Source organism: Rhinopithecus bieti, unplaced genomic scaffold (assembly GCF_001698545.2).
Source record: "Rhinopithecus bieti isolate Rb0 unplaced genomic scaffold, ASM169854v2 scaffold_5477, whole genome shotgun sequence".
Classification (NCBI taxonomy): domain Eukaryota; kingdom Metazoa; phylum Chordata; class Mammalia; order Primates; family Cercopithecidae; genus Rhinopithecus; species Rhinopithecus bieti.
In genome coordinates this window covers 166,155-176,800 of record NW_016804788.1, presented here as the reverse complement: position 1 = coordinate 176,800, position 10,646 = coordinate 166,155, and the positions used below count along the sequence as shown (strand labels likewise).

General features: G+C 35.4%; 1 pseudogene across 1 annotated transcript; it reads left to right on the top strand.

Moving 5' to 3' along the window:
* The first annotated feature begins 2,531 nt into the window (after nucleotides 1-2,531).
* On the top strand, nucleotides 2,532-3,637 carry LOC108528538 (methylosome subunit pICln pseudogene; annotated as a pseudogene). Its single transcript, XR_001885178.1, has one exon. The product of XR_001885178.1 is annotated as a methylosome subunit pICln pseudogene (transcript).
* The last annotated feature ends 7,009 nt before the right edge of the window (nucleotides 3,638-10,646 follow it).

Below are 10,646 nucleotides of genomic sequence, written 5' to 3'. Positions count from 1 at the left end.
ACCAATGTAAAATATTGAATCTTTGCTTATGTCAGGGTTTTAATTAAACATTTTGTTCTGTGAATGTTTTGACTTTGAACTTATTTTATGTGTTTAAATGCAGCTTATGCTTAGTTTATAGTTTCATTGCTTCACTAACCAATATATATTCAAAATAACAGAATAATTTTAGCACTTATCAATTATGACCACAAAACTGAACTTAATAAACATTTGTGATTATAAATCTGAGTAAAACTAATACTTATATTTCTCCAGAATCACTTCTTTAGTATCATGCAATTTATAGTCATTACTTCATTTAGAAAAAATATGTGTTCTTACTTGACAAAATTCTAGTGAAGCTTGTTTCACTATTTGTAAATTAGGATTGAAAAGAAAATGATTTTATTTACTGTGACTGAAGGATAATACTTGACTATAAATTAGACCGAAGTATGTGAAATTTAAAAAAAAGATTATAAAAACAAGCTATAAAACAAATTAATTGTTACATATTGTTAGATTTTTATACATTTTGATTATAATTGACAAATTCACCTTAAACTACCTCATATTTTAAAGTGATACAGTTGAACATGACTGGTATTTGGCTCTTGCCACATGTGACTCACCAGTGGAATTTGTTGACTTCCGAATCAGTTTATAACTTGGTTAATGAAACAAGTCCGTTGTTAGAGAATATTAAGTGATGCAATAATTTCAAGCGCCATGAAATTGTCTAAATAGTCATTCCAAATGCCTCTCCTCACTCTTGACTCCGCAATATACAGTCCCTGGACCAGAACCAGTTTTGAGACTCCACTTTGAGCAGCACAGTCATGTGGTCCCAGGAGGGCAGTGCCAGGGACTATGTTCCCTGGGAGAAAGGCGAAACCCACATTATGCACTGCCTTTGATCATAACTCAAGAAGATTTACTTCAGCAGCCAGTGGAGATTTCTGAAAGTAAGAAAATGGAATTATCAGTCTTAGGAAGATTCGTCACACCAAAATGTTTCAGATGGTGTGAATAATGGAAGGCAAGAGTCAAGAAAATTTAAATAATCCAGAGACTGGGCTAGAATGATGATGCTGAATTTGAGAAGAAGCAGGCAACTTAAAGTAAAATCAAATTTAGTAGGGTTTTAATGCTGATGTTTCTATTGCCACGTTTTACATTTCTAACAATATATCATCCTTCGCAGGTCTTAGTGAAACAAAATATATGTGTAGATATTTTAAAATATATTTTATACAATCCTCAAAATAAAACAAACATGGTGACATCTGTCTCCTGTCTCAAAGCAAAGAACATACTGACAAAAGTTGTGGGAAATTGACATTTCTAGAACTACAAAAATCAACCAAAGTTCTGAAAGAATCTGGAGCATATTAATTTAAGAAAAACGTCTGCATATTAGTAAGAATGGTGAGTATGTTTTAACATGCCCTATTTTCTTTTATCTCTCTGGATTTGTGACCGGTTTGAAGTCAGCAGCCCCAGCATCATAATGAAAACCAGAAATCTACAGCCTCTTATGGGGTTGGGGAAGGTGGTGTAGAAACCATCTGAAGCTTGCTTCCAGAAAATTGTAATTATTTGTCTTACTGCTAGCACCCTAAAAAAATCCTCATTTGCAGGGATTTTAATGATTTGACCTGAATCTGATCCTACCTAGTGTAGCTTTTGCCTCAAGAACCCTTGCCAAAAACAATCAGTGGTGATGGTTTAATATCCCAGATGCCAGAGATGGCAAGAATGGGTGAGGCAAACAAAAAACTGAACAAAACAAAACTAAAAGCTATGGGTTGAGATGTCCATAGAGAGCTTTAAAAATGCTGACATGGCCAGGCACGCCTGTAATCCCAGCACTTTGGGGAGCCAAGGCAGGCGGATCACCTAAGGTCAGGAGTTCAAGACCCAGCCTGGCCAACAAAGGGAAACCCCGTCTCTACTAAAAATACAGAATTTAGTCAGGCGAGTACCTGTAATCCCAGCTACTTGGGAGGCTGAGGCAGGAAAATCCCTTGAACCAGGGAGGCAAAGGTTGCAGTGAGCCAAGATCATGTCACTGCACTCCAGCTTTAGTGGCAGAGTGAGACTCCATCTCAAAAAATAATAATAATAAAATAAACAAATAATTAAATATCTCTGACATATTTCCAACACAAACTGAGAAGCTTACACGTTTGGGAATGTCCCTGGGTATGTCCAAGAAATACCCTAAGTAAGACTCTTACCTTTGCTAGACTTTGAGACCTTGTTCATATAGGGGGTGGGGGTTAAAGCAGAATTGTAAACACTGCCTGACTGAGTGTTGAGCTGTGTCCCAAAATGCACTCAAAATGAATGAGCAAACACTAGGGGATTACTGGTTGTAGCCTTCTAAGAAATAGGACTCAAGCTAACTGAGCAGAGAGTACAATGACCACAAATGACAAATAATACAGATATTAAGGAATTAGTCCAAGAAAATAGCTAAGCAACAGCAAAAATAATTCAAAGAAAGTATGAGAGTAATGTCTAACCAAGTAAAGAATATCGATTGCTGTGTTCTAACTCCCTCAGGGGCTGTGTTGTCGCACTGTCTGCTGCCATGAGCTTCCTCAAAAGTTTCCCGCCTCCTGGGCCGGCGGAGGGGCTCCTGTGGCAACAACCAGACACCGAGGCTGTGCTGAACGGGAAGGGCCTCGGCACTGGTACCCTTTACATCGCTGAGAGCCGCCTGTCTTGGTTAGATGGTTCTGGATTAGGATTCTCACTGGAATACCCCACCATTAGTTTACATGCATTATCCAGGGACCGAAGTGACTGTCTAGGAGAGCATTTGTATGTTATGGTGAATGCCAAATTTGAAGAAGAATCAAAAGAACCTGTTGCTGATGAAGAAGAGGAAGACAGTGATGATGATGTTGAACCTATTACTGAATTTAGATTTGTGCCTAGTGATAAATCAGCATTGGAGGCGATGTTCACTGCAATGTGCGAGTGCCAGGCCTGGCATCCAGATCCTGAGGATGAGGATTCAGATGACTACGATGGAGAAGAATATGATGTGGAAGCGCATGAACAAGGACAGGGGGACATCCCTACATTTTACACCTATGAAGAAGGATTATCCCATCTAACAGCAGAAGGCCAAGCCACATGGGAGAGATTAGAGGGAATGCTCTCTCAGTCTGTGAGCAGCCAGTATAATATGGCTGGGGTCAGGACAGAAGATTCAATAAGAGATTATGAAGATGGGATGGAGGTGGACACCACACCAACAGTTGCTGGACAGTTTGAGGATGCAGATGTTGATCACTGAAAATGATTTATGCAGGTTTAAGATTCTGCTCCTAACTGTAGGAGAGAACTTGGTGCCTCTTCCACTCTGTAGTGAAGTTGATGGAAGTCTTTTTCCTTTTCCACAACCCAACCTGAACCAGTTCCTTCTTGAGACAGACTATACTGAGACAATAAGTTGTCACCAGCAGAAGATAGATAATATGACCTTTATTAACTTGATGAATTAACTTAACCAAGAGGGTATTTGTAGTTTATTATTTACCCCAAAACTTTCTGTGTCTGGGTACCCTCTGAGTAGGCCTATAATTCCTGCCTTGACTACGTGCATCTTTTGTAAGCTAGCAGATTTATGTGGTGAAAATGCACAGGAACTTGGTGTAGGTAGACTGGGTAGGAAAGAGAGAGCTCCTTTTGCCATGTTTTATCAGTCTGCTGTTACAAACTCTTAGGTTATATCCTTTAATTTCCAGCCTTTTAGGTTAGTTTCTGTAACAGAGCAAGTGAGTCTTGGATGAAGTCCTCAAAGTACTTCAAATGGTAATTGTTTTGTTTTTGTAATAGCTTAACAAATAAACCTAGGTTTTCTATAAAAAAAAAAAAAAAAGAATATCAATAAAGAAATATAAATTACCAAAAGATAGCAATTCTGGAGTTGAAAATTACAATAACTGAAATAAAAATGTACTAGAGTAGTTCAGCAGAAGATATAAGACAGTGTAGGAAGAATCAGTGAATTTGAAAATGGATTAATTAAAATGATTTATTTTGTTAATAAAATAGCAGAAAAAATAATTTTAAAAGGGAAAGGGCAAAGCCTAAGAGACCCCTGGGACACTGCAAGCATTCCAGCATACACATGATGACAGTCTCCTACAGAGATGAGAAAGAAAAGGGGACAGAAAAAGTATGGAAGAAATAATTTAAAAAAAATTCACATATTTGTTGAAAGACATGAACATGCACATCCAAGAAACGCAATAAACTCCAGTATGAAAAATTCAAAGACATCTACAATGAAACACGTCATAGTCAATGAAACACATCATAGCCAAACTATCAAAATGCAAGTCAAAGAGAGAATATTGAAGCAACTCATCAAGGTATCCTTAATAAGATTAGTAGCTGATTTTTCATCAGAAGCTATAAAGGTTAGAAGACAATGGGATGATATATGCAAAATGCTGAAAAAAAGAAAAGTCAACCAAGAATTCTATACACAGTAAAATTATACTTCAAAATGAAAGAAATGAAGAGATCCCCATTTAAACACAAACCAGGAAAATTTATACACAACATATCTGTCCTGAAAGAAATATTAGGACAGTAGAAAAAACTTTTAAACTTATGGACACTAGAAAAAAAAATTTAAGTCCACACAATACTATGAAGAGCTTTGGTAAAAGTAACTACAAAAGTAAACACAAAATACAGTACACCTGTGTTTATTTTGTAACTTTTCTTCCACATGTGACATACAATGAGTAAATACGTAATGAGTATAAAATAGTAGCACAAATGAGAGGAAAATAGAAATATACAAAAGCAAATTTTTATATAATCTTAAATCATCTTGGATTTAATTTAAACTAGATTGTTATAAATTCAGATGGCTATTTTAATTTCCCGGGCAACTACTAAGAAAATAACAAAAATAAAATAAAATAAATGACAGCATAATTTAAGTAGCACAGTAGAATATATTTATTTAACATAAGAGTGCAATAATTGAGGAATAAAATAATAAAAAGGACAAACAGTATATAAAATCAAATAAAGTGGCAGACATAAATCTTACTTTATTAATAACTACATCCAAAGTAAATAGATTGACCACTCTGTGAAAAGGTAGAAGTTGACAGAATGAATTTTTAAAAAATGATCTGATGTTATATTGTATGCAAAAGATGTGCATTAGATTTAAACACAAAATGGAATGAAAGTAAAATGATAGATTTAAAAGGATATTATAAAACTGTAACCAATAATAGCTATCTTAACATCAAGTAAAAGAGATTTTAAGACCAAAATAATTACTAGATAAAAGGGATATTTTATAATTATAAAAGGTTTAATAAGAAGAGATAACATTTATTAAAATATATGCATTTAACAACAGAATCACAGTATGCATAAAACAAACTGATTGAAATGAAAAAAAGTAGAAAATTTGACAGTAATAATTAGAGACAAAAATACTAACTTTCAGTAGTGGATCTAACAACTACGTAGAAGATTGATGAGGAAATGGAGAACATGATAAACACTATAAGCCAACAAGATCAAACAGACATAAACAGAACACGCCATCCACTAATATCAGGGTACATATTCATCTCAAGTGAATATGGAACATTATCCAGAACAGACTATCTATTTGGCCTAAAACCAAATTTCAATAAATTTTTAAAAGTTTCAATTTTAACAAAGGAAGTCATTTTCTTTGACAATAATAGAATGAAATTACTAAACAGAGAAAAGTCACAAGAAAATTAGTAAATACTTGGGATGAATCATGCAGCAAACCACCATGGCACGTGTATACCTAACAAACCTGCACCTTCTGCACATCTACCCCAGAATTTAAGTATTATAATAATAATAATAATAATAAAACACATACTGAAGCTTATGGAATTCAGCTAAAACAATTTTGATGTAAAACTTGTAGCTGTAAATTCCTAAAATAAAAACAAATAAATTAATAAAGAAACATTGAATCTTAAGAGACTGGAAAGAAGACCAAATTATCGCAAAGCAAGCAGAATTGCACTGGAAGTAAATACAGAGAAAATAAACAAAAGTTGATTAAACAAACTTTGACAAATTTCAACAAAATTTATAAACCGTTAGCTAGGATGACCAAAAAACTGATCAAATTATTAACATTAAAAATTAAGGAGTGTATATTACTATACTGATCTTATAAAAATGAAAAAGAATTATAATGGAATGGTATGAATAAGTGTACAAAAGTAGATAGCCTAGGTGAAATAGACGAATTCCTTGACAGACACACAATACTGATCATGACTAATTAAGAAGTAGGAACTGTGAACCGACTTGTAACAAGTAAAGGAATTGAAATAATTGTCTTTATTTGCAGATGACATGATCCTTTACCTAGAAAACCATCGTCTCAGTCCAAAAGCTTCTTAAGCTGATAAGCAACTTTAGCAAAGTCTCAGGATATAAAACCGATGTGCAAAAACAGCTAGCATTTGTATACAACAACAATAGGCAAGCGGAGAGCCAAATCATAAATGAACTCCCATTCATAATTGCTACAAAGCAAATAACATACCTAGAAATACAGCTAACAAGGGAAGTGAAGAACCTCTTCAAGGGGAACTACAAACCACTGCTCCAGGAAATGAGAGAGGACACAAAGAAATGTAAAAACATTTCGCGCTCATGTGTAGAAAGAATCAATATCATAAACATGGCCATAGTGCCCTAAGTAATTTATGGATTCAGACATCTTATCAAAACGTATTAAATGAACAGAAGTAGGTTCTCAAATTATAAAACTTTTAAAATAAATCACAGGCATACTTTTTTATGACATTAAGTTTGTCAATGATTTGTTTCATATGATATCCAGAACATAAGCATTCGAAGAAAGAATATAAACTGGACTTCATCAAGTTTAAAAACTTTTGTGTTCCAAAAGACTGTATTAGGAAATTGAAAAGACAATCCATAAAATGTAGGAAATATTTGCAAATAATATACCTAATAAGGGTCTAATATCCTGAATCTATTAGATTACTAATTTACAAAACCAGAGCCTTAACCAATGTGCTGCATATAATTTCCAGAGTATTTTCCTTCATTTATCTGTGAATATTCTAATTTGTATATTTCCATACAACCCACTGTATGGATTGGTTTCTGTTCTCATAATTTCTGAAAGAAAAGTGGGAAATAAAGAATTAGTGTTACTAGGAAAATATAGATAATTCTTTTTTTTTTGAGACAGAGTCTCGCTCTGTCGCCCAGGCTGGAGTGAGTGGCACGATCTCAGCTCACTGCAAGCTCCGCCTCCCGGGTTCCCACCATTCTCCTGCCTCAGCCTCCCGAGTCGCTGGGACTACAGGCGCTGCCACCACGCCCGGCTAGTTTTTTGTATTTTCATATTTTTTTTTAAATTATTTAAAAACTCAGTACCCCGAATTTAGAGAGTCTTTTTTTTTTTTTTTTTTTTTTTAATTTTACTTCCCAACGCAGAACAGTTCAGTGCCATCCTTTCAGCCTCACTGGCTGATAGTTTGGATGTTTGCCTCCCTGAATCTCTTGCTGAAATGTAATTCCCAACGTTGGAGGTGGGAGTTGGTGGGAGGTGATTGGATCATGGCAGCCGATCCCTCATGAATGCCTTAGCGCCGTCCGCTTTGTCCCATCCACAGGATAGTGAGTGAGTTCTCATGAGATCTGTTTGTTTAAAATGTGGGACCTGCTCCTGTGCCCTTGATCCTGTTTTCACCATGTGACGTGCAAGCTTTCCCTTCCCCTTCCAACATGAGTTAAAATCTGCCTCCCCAGAGACAGACGCTGGTGCCATGCTTCTTGTACAGCCTACAGAAATGTGAAGCAATTAAACCTCTTTTCTTATAAATTACTCAGTCTCAAGTATAAAATTCAAGTTGAATTTTTTTTCTTTTTTTGTGCTTTAATTTGAATATTTTCTTTTTTTATTGTACTTAAGTTCTGGGATACATGTGCAGAACGTGCAGGTTTGTTACATAGGTATACATATTCCATGGTGGTTGGCTGCACCGATCAACCCGTCACCTACATTAGGTGTTTCTCTTAATGCTATCCCTCCTGTTGCCCTCCACCACCCGACAGACCTCAGTGTGTGATGTTCTCCCTGTGCCCATTATGATCTCATTGTTCAGTTCCCACTTATGAGTGAGAACATGCAGTGTTTGGTTTTCTGTTCCTGTGTTAGTTTGCTGAGAATGATGGTTTCCAGCTTCATCCATGTTCCTGCAAAGGACATGAACTCATTCTTTTTTATGGCTACTTAGTATTCCATGGTGTATATGTGCCACATTTTCTTTATCCAGTCTATCACTGATGGGCATTTGGGTGGTTCCAAGTCTTGTGGAAGACAGTGTGGTGATTCCTCGAGGATCTGAAACTAGAAATACCATTTGACCCAGCCCCATTATTGGGTATATACCCAAAGGATTATAAATCATTCTACTATGCAGACACACGCACATGTATGTTTGTTGCAGCAGTATTCAAGCTGAATTTTATAGCACTGCAGGAAAGGCCTAACATACTACTGATTTGTTTGGAAGCAAATGGTTTTCTTAATACATGATTAATTCATATTTACGTCAAATACAAAAGACAATTTTCTCTACAGAATATTGAAAGTCAGAATGACCTATAGTAATACTGAAAATAGAAAAATGAAAAGTCAGTTTGCTCTGATGACAACAAATAGAAATGTCTAGGAAAAAATTTTTTTGCTTTAAATTATAAGCTCTCCAGTGCATTTGGTTTTAGATATGATGGATATAGTTGATAGATAGATGATAGGTAGATACATAAATTAAATAAATAAAGGATAGATAAATGCATAGAGATAGATGGAGACAAAGGAGAGAGATAGGTTGATTTTATATTTTCAATTTATTAGAAAATTGGAAAATAAAAGACTTTCACTTTCAAAATATTTTCCTATTGCAACAGTTGCCATTTTGTTATAAAATGTTTGGAAAGTATCAGAGTTAAATGGAAAAAATTAAATAAAATAATCCATAATCTGAGAACTCTAGCATATTTCTCTTAGTTCTTGATGTATCTTACCTCTTTTTCGAAAGTCATTTTCAAATTATTCATAATTTCAAATATTCAGAGAAAATTATAAAATAATAAAACCATTTATTCCCACAGAATTGAATACATTTTTCTTTATTTGTTTCAAATAATGTTTAAGCAAACTAAACTTCAGATGTATTATTGAAGTTCTTAATTCGATTACACTGTTCCTTCCCTAAGATAGGTGTATATCCTTTCCTGCTTTGCCTCTATTGTTTTCCATATACATGCTTAAAAAATATATTTATTGTTATTCTGTATTTTTTTGAGATGTAGAACAAATGACAGCAGCTTCGAGCAATCTTTTGCAATCTTTTAATTTTTGTTTAACATAAAGCATAAGATTGCCATAGTTAGATCCAATTTATTTGTTGCTAATTCCTTATTGGCTTATTCTGCTAATTTTGTTGGCTTAGGTAATTCAGGTACCTCCTGATTTGTTTTTGTGTTTATTTTGTCAAAATATTTTAAGTTTAGTACGTGTACTATCTCCATGTTTTTCATCATTCTTTGTGCTCTTTCTATTTTGTTCAAAAGATTCTTCCATATTCTGAGTTTATGCGTATATTATTCTATATTGTCTAAATTTTAAAAAAAAGTTTCATTTATCACTCAGATGTGTACATCAGGAATATATTTCCTGAGTTGTGCTATGTGACCATCTAATTATATTGTTTTCCGTATAACAGGCCAGCTGACCCATCATTAAGTAATTCAATCTATTCCGACTCATTGGTAATATCACCTGTGTTCCCGGAAGCTACTATTTATAACAGTAACTATTAGTAACTCGAGTAACTCTAGTCTATCTCAGTGGTGTGTGTACCTATTTTTATTTTTATTTTTGAGATGGAGTCTCATTCTGTCGCCCAGGCTGGAGTGCAGTGGCGTGATCTCAGCTCACTGCAACCTGTACCTCCTGAGTTCAAGCAATTCTGCCTCAGCGTCCCCAGTAGCTGGGACTACAGGCACATGCTGCCATGCCGGGCTAATTTTTTGTACTTTAGTAGGGACAGGGTTTCACCATGTTGCCCAGGCTGGTCGCAATCTCCAGAGCTCAGGCAATCCACCCACTTAGGCCTCCCAAAATGCTGGGATTACAGGTGTGAGCCACCGCGCCCTGCCATGTGTACCTATTCTTAAATGATACCCTTTAATTACCACATCTGCGTAACAATTTTGATACCTGAAGATGCATATTCTCCTTCATTATTCTTCTTTTAGACACATTTATTGAATCTGTAAGGCAATCAATGAGCAGTGCACAAATGCTTCAGCCAAAGGCAGCCTATGTCAGCAGCCTCAGTGTGCACACAGAACTGAGACAAGAGTTCAATTCTGGCTAGCCAGTATGCAAGCGCCCTGCAGGAACAACAGGCCTGCTTCAAGTTGCAGGATGTTGGAGTTGACGTTTTTAACCATAGCTTGTCCAAAGCAAGCATGGATGAGACCAACATTTCAAAAGAGGGAAAGGAGAGTTGTTCCAGGCCTTAAGTTGTTGGTGTGTGGAGCAGTATGTACACCCTGTAAGCCACAAA